The following is a 13857-nucleotide window of genomic DNA, read 5'->3' as shown; positions in this document are numbered from 1 at the left end:
TGTGAAATCTGTAAAAAAAATCAAACTAAAAATATGCTACTCATTCTTCAAAATTTGTCATAAATCAATAACATAATGGCCAAGCAATCCACCTATTGTCCCATTGGCACCAATACTCTCTGTGCTTGTCTTATTTTGGAAGAAAGTACTTGAAATGTAAACATAAAAGTCATCACAATTGATTTAAAATAAATATGGGAAAAATGTCAAAATACTGTTTTTTTTTTAAATAAACTATATTTTATATAGGTTAACAAAATAAAACAAAATAAAATGAAAAATATTTCTTAAAGCATTCTGCCTGATCACTAATAGTTAGGGGTGAGATTGTGGCCATTATCTATCGAGCGTCCTATCTATCTATCATCTTACTATCTATCTATCTATCTATCTATCTATCTATCTATCTATCTATCTATCTATCTATCTATCTATCTATCTATCTATCTATCTATCTATCTCATATCTATCTATCTATCTCATATCTATCTATCTATCTCATATCTATCTATCTCATATCTATCTATCTATCTATCTATCTATCTATCTATCTATCTATCTATCTATCTATCTATCTATCTATCTATCTATCCAAAAATAGGCAGCACTCCGTAGCTTTAAAGTGAAAAAAATCAAGGGCACTTTATTGCCCCATGTGCAACGTTTCTGCTCTGTCCTCTGGAGCTTTTCTCAAGCAAATGACATGTGAACACACAGAGTATAAAACAAGGAGCCAATCAGCAATACAAATATAAGCAATCAGGCATAAAAAGTGCCAAAACCCTTATTTTTGTGAACGTTTTTGTACGTTTTTTAACCCTTTTTTCCTCCATTGTTGCCTCGTTCCGTTGTTTCCTCGTTGCCTCGTTCCGTTGTTTCCTCGTTGCCTCGTTCCGTTCTTTCCTTAGACAGCTCTTCATTTGATCCTGCCGGGATCTGGATAGTATTCAAAGGAAAATACACAAAAACATTTCCTTACCCTCCTTATTTTCAGAGACGTCACGCTGTGTTGCAGGAGACGCCACATCCTTCACATGTAGCAGATCTATTGTAGATGTCCTCAGTGTTTATTATAGTCTGGGGTTCGGGTGAGACGGTGAGTTGTTGCACATTTCCCAGTTTTCGCTTCTCTGCCACAAATGTTACTTTTATTATTATTTTGTAGCGGTTTTTGTGTTTTTTATGCAACTCAATTGCACAACTTTTCTGCCTTTATTGAAATGAATGACATTAGACGGTACTGGAAGCTGCACCTCAATAAATGTACAACATTATTTTGTATTCTAAGGCCTTGTTCACACGGAGGATTTTCCTGGGGAAAAAAATCCAACATGGATTTGATTAAGATTCTGCGAAAGAAATCCAAGGCAGACCCTCGGATTTCTGCAGCTGGTTTTGCAGTAAAAAACTGACGTGTTTCTGCACACAAATTAGCCCCATTCAATAGGACTTATCTGTGTGTTACTGCCTGACGCTGTTATTAGGCCAAATCCGCTGTGTAAAACGCGTCAATAGTGACGTCATTGTTTTCAATTCTTCGCATTGTTCATACGGCGACAGTTTCCAATAGAAAACAATCGGAATTCACGCTGATTCCGATGTGGAAAATGCGACTTTATCAGTGGGAATTGTTTGCAGTGTGAACAAGGTCTAAAGGGGTTTTCCGGAAATATAATATTCTTAGGATAGGCCATCAATATCAGATCGGTCGGGATCCCCTGCCTGTCAGCTGACTGAAGTAGCGGAAGGGTCTTATTAGTTGCTTGACACAGCGCCATACATTTGGTAGTGGCTGTGTCTGGTATTGCAGCTCAGTTCCATTCAAGTAAATAGGACTGAGCTGCAGTACCAGGCACAGCCACTATTAAGTGTACGGCGCTGTGTCTGGCAAACAATAAAAAGTGCTGCTTGCCCATCAGTCAGCTAATTAGAATGGGTCCCGGTAGTCGGATCTCCAACAATATAATATTGATGGCCTATCCTGACGATATCATCAATATTATAGCCCTCCTTTAAATCTCACAGATGAATATTGGCCACTGGAGGATGGTGTCATCTGACCATGTGACATCGATAGTACACGTGGCATCACATGGGGTGTTACCGACCGGAGGAATGACACAAAATTCTAATAGGTTTCATTTTTCTACGAGGACAACAACAAAAAATAGCTTTTTTTGCCAAAAAATATCGAAAAACAACATTTCAACATTCAATAAAGAATCAATGGAAACCACCAACAATTCTATGTTTCCATTGTGATAAGCGGCAGTAGAAATTTCTGGCAGCCACTTATCCCTCCATTTAAAAACTCTGCCATCCAGAAATGTAATGTTAAGATAAGTGAACAGACTACTGTGAACTCCTTCATTCCGGATTCTGATAAAGTAAATCTGATTATCCGGCAACGAACTGCTATATAATGTGGAATTCAGAAGACGGAGCAGACGGAGCAGACGGAGCGGACGCAAACAATACAGAGGGAATAATCTCTACCCTTACAAGTCAGTTTTATGACCATTTGATAAACCAAAATATTTAATAATCCAGCACTTATCTAATTCCATTGATGCCAGATTAACGGAATTATTAGGGTATGTTCACACGTAGCGTTTTCAGACATTTTTCATGTCCCGAAAAACGGCTGAAAAATCGGAAGCAGAACGCCTCCAAGCATCTGCCCATTGATTTCAATGGGAAAAATGGCATTCTGTTCCGACAGGGCCTTTTTTCTGCGGCCGTTTTTCAAAACGGCCCGTAAAATAACGGCCGCGAAAAAGGAGTGCATGTTCATTGACTATATAGAAAAACGGCTCCAAAAACGGCCGTTAAAAACACAGCGAAAAACGCGACTTTGATCATAAAACGTCTCAAAATCAGGAGCAGTTTTCCCTTGAAAAAAGCTCCGTATTTTCAGACGTTTTTGATTTTGTATGTGCACATAGCCTTACCATATTAAACTCAGCATGGGTAGCCGCCATCTTTATCCCTCACTGGCGCTGGAGTGGATGTGTTGATTTATCAATACGTGAAGTAAATAGGGAGTGACACGTGATGGGGGTATCCGCAGAAAGTGGGGGTCTCAGAGCAAAGATCCTTTTCATGCAAAACTCTCCAAAAAAAATGTGATCTGGTTAAATAAACTTCATCTTAGCTACCGGATCCCCCCTTGAGAAAAATGCTCTTTTGGGGTATGTTAAGGTAGTAGTGGGGGGGGGGGGGGGGGGTTTCCTGATATGAAAAAAAAAACAGTCCTTGCTCTGGAGGACCAACGTATCCCGGCACCTTCATATTAATGTGACCAGCGGCCACTTAAGGGGTTTTCTAGTACCTGGAAACCCCTCTAATCTATTCCTAAGAAACGGAGTAAGTAATAAAAAAAATGTTCTTCTGCCACTAGGGGGAGCTCACTGCATGTGGATTTATTATAGAGGTCAATGGGAGCTGTGTGAATCACTATGCAGTGAGCTCCCCCTAGTGGCAGCGTCAGGTAGCTGTGTAAATCGCTATGCAGTGAGCTCCCCCTAGTGGCAGATTCAGGTAGCTGTGTAAATCGCTATGCAGTGAGCACCCTCTAGTGGCAGCTTCAGGTAGCCAGAATTTTATCATGTAACCCTATGATTGTGCAGAGGGGCTTTGAAGGTGGGAGTGGGGCACAACTTTTTTTACCATCATAGGCACCAACCCGCTTTGGAAGCCACCCTTTAAAAATGCTGCATTTGCCCTTGCGGACTCCATGTAATGCTGCAGGGTAAAGGTGGGGCCATAGTTCCCTATTGATAACAGCTGATCGCAGGGGTCCCAGCAGGTCACTAAAAGGGAAACCTATTAATATTTCAGAATCCATGTTATGGGATGACTTCCCTTTGTCTAATCGGTGCGACATAGACGCAATAATTGCGAACATCAGCATGGAGGGGTGTGAATACTTTTTCAAGGCGGGATACAGAATGCTAAACGTTGCGGTATAGGTCCAGATGGATAGTCCTGTCCCCCGTCAGGACTTTCTGCTCCCTGCTTTAGGTTTGGGTTGTGGCCCTGGCTGCTGACCAATAAAAGTTTCCTGTATTTCCGGACTTCTCTCATTAAAAGTGTCAGCAGAAGAAGTGGGAAATAGGAGAACAAAGAATTGTGAGGACGAAGTCAGACGTATGTTGTAACACCGTATCCGAGAAGCCAGCGAGCTGGACGTCCCTCATGTGGCTGGGACTGGTGGGGGACACAGGACGCCCCCTGGCTGCCAATGAGGAGTCCGGCTGAGGATCATCCGCACCCCGAGTCCTCTATGCGGGTCCATCAGTTATCAGTGAGTGCTCATGTCATTCTTCCATTATTTACACTTTTACTTTTATATTTAAAGGGGAAATAATGGTCAGTGTGGCGACACTGGCGATAAGTGCGAGAGTGGCTACTATTTATAATATTCTCCCATTTAATCCATTTAATTCCCCCTTTAAACTGAGTCGTCCTCGTCTGATAAGATGTTAAATGTTCTGTAATTTCTTCGTTATATCTGTTCCTGGGAAAGCTGGGTGATAACAAACACGGCTGAATGACAAAACTGCTTAATTGTGTCATTGTCCAATTTCATTGTATAACTGGGCAGCTTTACCATTCAGGACTCTAGGAAAGCTGGGTGGCAGTTTTTGTAGGAGCTGTAATGGTGGTCATTTTCAGGAGCGGTTCATTAGTTCAGCTGTACAGGGGTAAGAGGAGGTGTGGGGGCCACTCTGGCCATAGGTGGTTTTATAAGTACGATCCTGCTTCTCTCACCCCCTTCCCCCGATCACAGTCTATGGATTACACAGACACCGGGGATGTGACCAGTAACCCCTTCACTGCCCTAGACCACCAGGGATGTTATCACTACCACATTCACTGTCCTAGACCACCAGACAGTGTCGGACTGGACTACCTTGAGCCCACCCTTCAGCTATATAGAAAGAATGCGACCACTCTTAATTGTGCAGCAAACCGAAGACCAATATTACCACCACATAGTGACCATATAATATTACCACCACATAGTGACCATATAATATTACCACCACATAGTGACCATATAATATTACACCACATAGTGACCATATAATATTACCACCACATAGTGACCATATAATATTACCACCACATAGTGACCATATAATATTACCACCACATAGTGACCATATAATATTACCACCACATAGTGACCATATAATATTACCACCACATAGTGACCACATAATATTACCACCACATAGTGACCACATAATATTACCACCACATAGTGACCATATAATATTACCACCACATAGTGACCATATAATATTACACCACATAGTGACCATATAATATTACCACCACATAGTGACCATATAATATTACCACCACATAGTGACCATATAATATTACACCACATAGTGACCATATAATATTACCACCACATAGTGACCATATAATATTACACCCACATAGTGACCATATAATATTACACCACATAGTGACCATATAATATTAAACCACATAGAGACCATATAATATTACCACCACATAGTGACCATATAATATTACCACCACATAGTGACCATATAATATTACCACCACATGGTGACCATATAATATTACCACCACATAGTGACCATATAATATTACACCACATAGTGACCATATAATATTAAACCACATAGTGATCATATAATATTACCACCACATAGTGACCATATAATATTACACCACATAGAGACCATATAATATTACCACCACATAGTGACCATATAATATTACACCACATAGTGACCATATAATATTACACCACATAGTGACCATATAATATGACACCACATAGTGACCATATAATATTACACCACATAGTGACCATATAATATTACACCACATAGAGACCATATAATATTACACCACATAGTGACCATATAATATTACACCACATAGTGACCATATGATATTACACCACATAGTGACCATATAATATTACACCACATAGTGACCATATAATATTACCACCACATAGTGACCATATAATATGAAACCACATAGTGACCATATAATATTACCATTACAGAGTGAACATATAATATTACACCACATAGTGACCATATAATATTACCACCACATAGTGACCATGTAATATTACCACCACATAGTGACCATATAATATTACACCACATAGTGACCATATAATATTACACCACATAGTGGCCATATAATATTACCACCACATAGTGACCATATAATATTACACCACATAGTGACCACATAATATTACCACCACATAGTGACCATATAATATTACCACCACATAGTGACCATATAATATTACACCACATAGTGACCATATAATATTACACCACATAGTGACCATCTAATATTACCACCACATAGTAACCATATAATATTACCACCACAGAGTGAACATATAATATTACACCACATAGTGACCATATAATATTACCACCACATAGTGACCATATAATATTACACCACATAGTGACCATATAATATTACCACCACATAGTGACCATATAATATTACACCACATAGTGACCATATAATATTACCACCACATAGTGACCTTATAATATTACACCACATAGTGACCATATAATATTACACCACATAGTGACCATATAATATTACCACCACATAGTGACCACATAATATTACCACCACATAGTGACCACATAATATTACCACCACATAGTGACCATATAATATTACACCACATAGTGACCATATAATATTACACCACATAGTGACCATATAATATTACACCACATTGTGACCATATAATATTACACCACATAGTGACCACATAATATTACCACCACATAGTGACCATATAATATTACCACCACATAGTGTCCATATAATATTACACCACATAGTTACCATATAATATTACCACCACATAGTGACCATATAATATTACACCACATAGTTACCATATAATATTACCACCACATAGTGACCATATAATATTACACCACATAGTGACCATATAATATTTCCACTACATAGTGACCATATAATATTACACCACCACATAGTGACCATATAATATTACACCACATAGTGACCATATAGTGGTAGACACCGGTCCTACACAAGCGCTCTGCAGACCATATAACTTAAAGGAGTTTTTCCATCTTTAAGCATATATGGCATATCCACACCAAAAATGTCTAATAGATGGGGGTCCCAGCTCTGGGACCTGCACCTATATCTAGAACTGACTGCAAAATCCAGGCGGAGTCCAGTGGAGAGAGGGTCACGCGTGCGCGCAGCACTCTCCATTCTGTTCAATGGGAGTTATGGAAACAGCCGAGCAAGAGCTGCTCGGCTGTTTCCATACCAGCCATAGAATAGACAGAGCTGCGGGCACGTGCTACCCTCTCTCCACTAGTTTCCGCCTCGATTCTGCAGCTAGTTCTAGATATAGGTGCAGGTCCCAGAGCTGGGACCCCCATTTATCATACATTTTTGTCATTTCCAGTGGATATGCCATAAATGTCTAAGATGGGAAAACTCCTTTATACAATACAGTGAAATCCAGTGACTCAATGGTGACGTCTTCTCAGATTGGAGTCGTTCACTTTTCCTTTTCTTCTTCATCCAGCCCACACCACCATGACACCTTCTCCCGACTGTGAATCGCCTCTGCAGAATTTGCAACACAAGCATTTTTGGCTCCTCGTTTTTCTTGCACCTCCCCACCCCCTACAAAATCCTCACCATTTATAGTGCCCGAGATGGAAATAACGCTCCCTCGGTGCAACACACTATAATGGTACCCCCCCTTTAGGCCCCACATAGTAATAGTGCCACATACAGCCCCGTGTAGCTAGTGCCAGACACAGCCCCCTGTAGCTAGTGCCAGTCACAGCCCCCTGTATGCAAGTGCCAGACACAGCCCCCTGTAGCTAGTGCCACACACAGCCCCCTGTAGCTAGTGCCACACACAGACCCCTGTAGCTAGTGCCACACACAGCCCCCTGTAGCTAGTGCCACACACAGCCCCCTGTAGATAGTGCCACACACAGCCCCCTGTAGATAGTGCCACACACAGCCCCCTGTAGATAGTGCCACACACAGCCCCCTGTAGATAGTGTCACACACAGCCCCCTGTAGATAGTGTCACACACAGCCCCCTGTAGATAGTGCCACACACAGCCACCTCTAGATAGCGCCACACACTTCCCCCTCTTATAGATAGTGTCACACAGTCCACCTTGTAGATAGTGCCACACAGACCCCCATTGTACAAAGTGCCATACAGCCCTGAATGCATAATAAAAATTGTACTTACCTAGGCCCATTCCCGCAATGGACGGAGCTGCTCCACAGCCTCGGTACACCGAGACAGGACCTTTGCGTAGGCTATCGTGATCCAGTGATGTAATCACGCCGGCCTGCACAGGGACTCCGTCCCAGCGTCTTATAGGCTGCAGGCCTAACTCGCCCTGTAGCCTATAGTATTCATTTGTATCTGTGTCCCAAGGCTCCCCGGTGCTAGCGACGCCACCGGGCATGAGGGGGCCCGTGCCGCCTGACCCATAAATGTTATGGGCCGGGTTAGCCCTGCCTACAATTGTAAGCAGTGGGGCAGGGAGAGAATGTCCAGATCCTAGATACCCTATTATTGGCCTAGCAAATTCTTTATGGTGGATATCAGATACAGAGGTGGGACCTAGAGAGGCAAGTGCACAAATAGAAAAAGCAAAAATGTGCAAAAAGGTCCCACGTCTGTGCCTGATATCCACCATAAAGAGTTTTCTAGGCCATTAATAGGGTATCTAGGGTACAGGTTAGAGGTTGGAATCGTCCCTTGAGATGGGGCGTTACTCCGAATAGGAAGGGTGACCTGATAGTGAATACCAGGGCAGAAAAACCCTCTCCCCTCACCCTTATTGATATTTGAATCATTATTTGGAGGGATAATAATTTTCCCTTTTTTTATCCCAATATATTAATTAAAGGTTACGTTTTACTGTGTCATTTTTTCGATCAGTTGAATTTTTTTTTTCTGTTATTTCTTTCCTGACTACATAATCACTGACTATACTTTTGGACGGTCAAAGCCACTATATTTGTTTGGTTCTGTTGTCAGACAAGAGGAGAAGGCCGCATTTGGCCGGTGAACTTCTTCTTTGACCCCTATGCGCACCACGACGCAACTGTGGCCAGTGTCTTAGCGTACAGGGACGTCCAGTTACTGCGCAGTTCCCGGTGCACACTGTCGGCGATAGTGTGCACCGGGAAACGGGAGGCCAGCTGTCTCTGAAAAACTAAAATGGAAAAGCAAAAAAGGATCAGTCCTGCAAAGGTTAATTCATTTCTATTAAAAAAATAAATTATTATCACATGTCAGGTATTGTCATACTCGGGAGAGATTGCGTTACAAATTTAGGGCGACTTTTTCTCCTTTATCCCTTGTGAAAATTAAAAAATTAAAAATTTTAGTGGACAAAAATGTTTATATTCATTTTCACGGCCTAATTTTACTAAATTCTGCAAAAAACCTGTGTGGTATAAATGCTCACTATACCCCTAGAAAAATTCCTTGAGGGGTGTAGTTTCCCAAATGGGGTAACTTTTGGGGTGTTTCCACTATTTTGTTCCCTCCAGGGGGTTGCAATCACGACATGGCACTAAAAACCAATCCAGCAAAATCTGCGCTCCAAAATCCAAATGGTGCTCCCTCCCTTCTGAGCCCTGCCGTGGGTCCAATCCAAACATCAGTTTATTACCACATATGGGGTATTTCCGTAATCGGGAGAAGATGCTTTACAAATGTTGGGGTGCATTTTCTTCTTTATTCCTTGTACATATTACAAATTCCTATGTTTTTTCAGAAAAAAAGTAGATTTTCATTTTCACAGACTAACTCCAATAAATATAGCAAAATACCTGTGGTGTCAAAGTGCTAACTATACCTCACGATAAATTTCTTGAGGGGTCTAGTTTCCAAAATGGGGTCACTTTTGGGGAGTTTCTACTGTTTTGGCACCACAAGACCTCTTCAAACCGGACATGGTGCCTAAAATATAATCTAAAAATAAGCAGGCCCCAAAATCCACTAGGTGCTCCTTTTGCTTCTGAGGCCGGTGTTTCGGTCCATTAGGACACTAGGGCCACATGTGGGATATTCCTAAAAACTGCAGAATCTGGTCAATAAATATTGAGTTGCGTTTCTCTGGTAAAACCTTCCGTGTTACACAATTTTTTTTATTACCAATGAATTTCGGCAAAAAAAATTTGTAAATTTTCCCTCTACTTTGCTTTATTTCCTGTGAAACGCCTAAAGGGTTAAGAAACTTTCTGAATGCTGTTTTAAATACTTTGAGGGGTGCAGTTTTTAAAATGAATGATTGGGGAATGGGTGATTTATGGGGACTTTCTAATATATAAGGCCCTCAAAGCCACTTCAGAACTGAACTGGTCCCTGTAAAAATAGCCTTTTGAAATTTTCTGGAAAATGTGAGAAATTGCTGCTAAAGTTCTAAGCCTCGTAACGTCCTAGAAAAATAAAAGGATGTTAAAAAAATGATGCTAATATAAAGTAGACATATGGGAAATGGTAACTAGTGACTATTTTGTGTGGTATTACTATCTGTTTTACAAGCAGATACATTCAAAATTAGAAAAATTCAAATTTTTGCAAATTTTCTCTAAATTTTGGTGTTTTTCCACGAATAAATATTGAATTTATCGACCAAATTTTTCCACTATCATAAAGTACAATAGGTCACGAGAAAACAGTCTCAGAATCGCTTGGATAGGTAAAAGCATTCCCAAGTTATTACCACAAAAAATGTACACATGTCCGATTTTAAAAAATCATCTGTGTCCACAAGGCCAAAACAGGCTGCGCCCTGAAGGGGTTAATTGTTTTTATATTATTTGTATCAGTTGTTTATTTTGAATAATTGGTTACAAACTTTTCTTGATACATTGTTTACTTTAGTTCCAAGGTTTCTTCACAGCCCATGGGGCGGGGGAGGGGAGGAGTTGAACTATAACATCAATCTTTCCGGTGACACACAAACCTTTGACATAGATTGTGCATCTCCCTTTCTCTTTATTTATTTAACTTGCAGGTTATTGAGTTTGAAGGAAACAATAATGTTGGTCTGGTGGGTAATGTAGTGCGAGACAAGAGCTGAGATTATGGACGCTAATTAGAGCCATTGACCTGATCTCTTTTATCAGTACCAGGGCCGGCATTGGGTGGAGATCATTGTATGTCGCTCTTATTAACCTTGGTGTAAAGGGTTTGGGGGCTTCAGGTGAGAGTTTTTCTTTTGGGCTACTGTTTTTTTTTGTATATGATGAATGGTTTCTGTGCAGGGTGGAAACAGGGTGGGCAAGAGAGTCCACAAAATCATTATCACTTCAAAAGAAAATCAGTATTCCCACCAGTCATTGGGGGATTGGCCATAGACCTGATTACCACACAATGTATGAGGGTCATTAACTATAATCATTATGCCTGCGGGATTGAATGGTTTAAAGGGATTATCCTTTGGATATCAATGAATGATTGTTGGGGGTCCGACCCCTGTAACCCCCACTGGTCAGAAGAATAAAGGGGCAGCAGAGCTAAAAAGAGGTAAAAAGAGACTGCGATAGGACAGCAGGAGAAGAGAGATTGAGGTAGACATAGAAAGAGAGGGGCTGAGGGAGAGAGACATTGGGGTTGAGGTAAAGTGACCTTAAGGAACAGAGAAGTAGAGAGACTGATATAAAGAGAGAGTGAGAGAGTGACTGAGGTAGAGTGAGAGACAGACTGAGAGAGAGACTGCGAGAGAAACTGAGAGAGACTGAGATAGAGAGAGACTCAGATAAAGGGAGAGAGACCGAGAGAAAGACTGAAAGAGGGAGACTGAGATAAAGAGACAGAGAGAGATACTGAGATAAAGGTAGAGAGAGACTGAGATAAAGGTAGAGAGAGACTGAGATAAAGGGAGAGAGAGACTGAGATAGAGAGACTGAGATAGAGAGACTGAGGTAAAGGGAGAGAGAGACAGAGAGAGACTGAGATAGAGAGACTGAGATAAAGAGAGACAGAGAGGGAGACTGAGGTAAAGAGAGTGAGAGAGAGACTGATATATAGAGAAAGACTGAGATAAAGAGAGTGAGAGAGATATTGCGATATAGAGAGACTGAGATAAAGAGAGTGAGAGAGACTGCGATATAGAGAGACTGCGATATAGAGAGACTGCGATATAGAGAGACTGCAATATAGAGAGAGACTGAGATAAAGGGAGAGAGAGACTGAGGTAAAGAGAGTGAGAGGGAGACTGATATAGAGAGAGAGACTGAGATAAAGAGAGTGAGAGAGACTCTGAGATATAGAGAGACAGAGCTAAAGAGAGTGAGAAAGAGACTGAGGTAAAGAGAGAGATAGACTGCTATATATAGAGAGAGACTAGGAGAGAGAGACTGAGATAGAGAGAGAGACTGAGGTAAAGAGAGACTGAGGTAAAGAGAGAGAGACTGAGATAGAGAGACTGTGATATAGAGACTGAGATAAAGAGAGAGAGAGACTGTGATATAGAGAGTGAGAGAGAGAGACTGAATTAAAGATAGTGTGTAAGAGAGAGAGACTGAGATAAAAAGAGAGAGTGAGTGAGTAAAAGAGAGAGACAGAGATATAAAGAGTGTGCTACAGATTACCTAAAGTAAAAAGAGAGTGTGGTAGAGAGTGAGGTGAGGACATTGAGGGTAGAGAGTGAGGTGAGGACATTGAGGGTAGAGAGTGAGGTGAGGACATTGAGGGTAGAGAGTGAGGTGAGGACATTGAGGGTAGAGAGTGAGGTGAGGACATTGAGGGTAGAGAGTGAAGTGAGGACATTGAGGGTAGAGAGATATTGAGGTAAAGAGTTTGTGACTGTAGAGGAGAGAAGTGACACAGACATGGAGAGACCTGGGGGGTAAATACATTGAGAGACAGGGACTGAAGGACAGAAGGGAGGACGTCTCTTGTACAGCAGATCACACTTCCTATGACTATTTCAGTTCATGTTCTTGCCTGTCATCAAAAGGTGGTCACCCAGACAGGAAGCCGAGTGGTTGCTAAGCATCTTGTACATACAAACCCTGCAGAGTACAATAAAGAGAAGAAGTAGCCCAGATTCTGCAGGGTTCTGTAGTACTGATTATAATGTGTCTATTCAGTTATTGCAGAGGTGTTACATTAACGGGAAAACACAGGATATTTCTGCATATTCTGATGATCCCAAACTAGAGGAAACCTACAAGAACATGGGAAGGTCATACAAACTAGTGCAGGACGGGTGACCAAAGCAGCCAATCAGAATCTGGAATCGAAAACAAAGTGTAGTGACTTCTTTTCTCTAGTTTCTATATATGAGACATTGTGGTCAAATTCCCCAAAAAAGCAACTGTGGCCAAAAAACGGACAATTACAGCGCAGAAATGTGCTCAATGTGATTATCAATGCGCTTCTCCCACACAGCACTGAAGGAAACATGATAGTCCCAATGTCTGTGAGTTGTACATCGTATTATAGTCCAGAGCTGCATTCAGTATTCTGCTGGTTGTTATTGGAAATACTCAGCAAACTAGTGCAAAGACAACACTTCACTTAAAACAGGCTGTGTACAGACACTGTAACTGAGGATCAGTACAGGATAAGTAATGTAATGTATGTACACAGTGACTCCACCAGCAGAATAGTGAGTGCAGCTCTGCAGTATAATACAGGATGTAACTTAGGATCAGTACAGGATAAGTAATGTAATGTATGTACACAGTGACTCCACCAGCAGAATAGTGAGTGTAGCTCTGGAGTATAATACAGTATATAACTCAGGATCAGTGCAGGATAAGTAATGT

General features: G+C 41.1%; 1 protein-coding gene across 5 annotated transcripts in view; it reads left to right on the top strand.

Moving 5' to 3' along the window:
* Positions 1-1004: 1004 nt before the first annotated feature.
* The window catches only part of SLCO2B1 (solute carrier organic anion transporter family member 2B1), a 117402-nt gene continuing 104549 nt past the window's right edge, over positions 1005-13857 (top strand). For 4 of the 5 annotated variants that reach the window (XM_075851303.1, XM_075851300.1, XM_075851301.1 and 1 more), the window contains exon 1: positions 4132-4306. The gene's annotated coding sequence lies outside the window, so the exon portion shown is untranslated. Of the gene's footprint in view, positions 1097-4131; positions 4307-13857 lie in introns of those variants that run through there. The other variant, XM_075851299.1, reaches the window with a different exon arrangement.

This window comes from Rhinoderma darwinii, chromosome 2 (assembly GCF_050947455.1).
Source record: "Rhinoderma darwinii isolate aRhiDar2 chromosome 2, aRhiDar2.hap1, whole genome shotgun sequence".
Lineage (NCBI taxonomy): Eukaryota > Metazoa > Chordata > Amphibia > Anura > Rhinodermatidae > Rhinoderma > Rhinoderma darwinii.
This window is presented reverse-complemented; position numbering and strand designations above follow the sequence as displayed.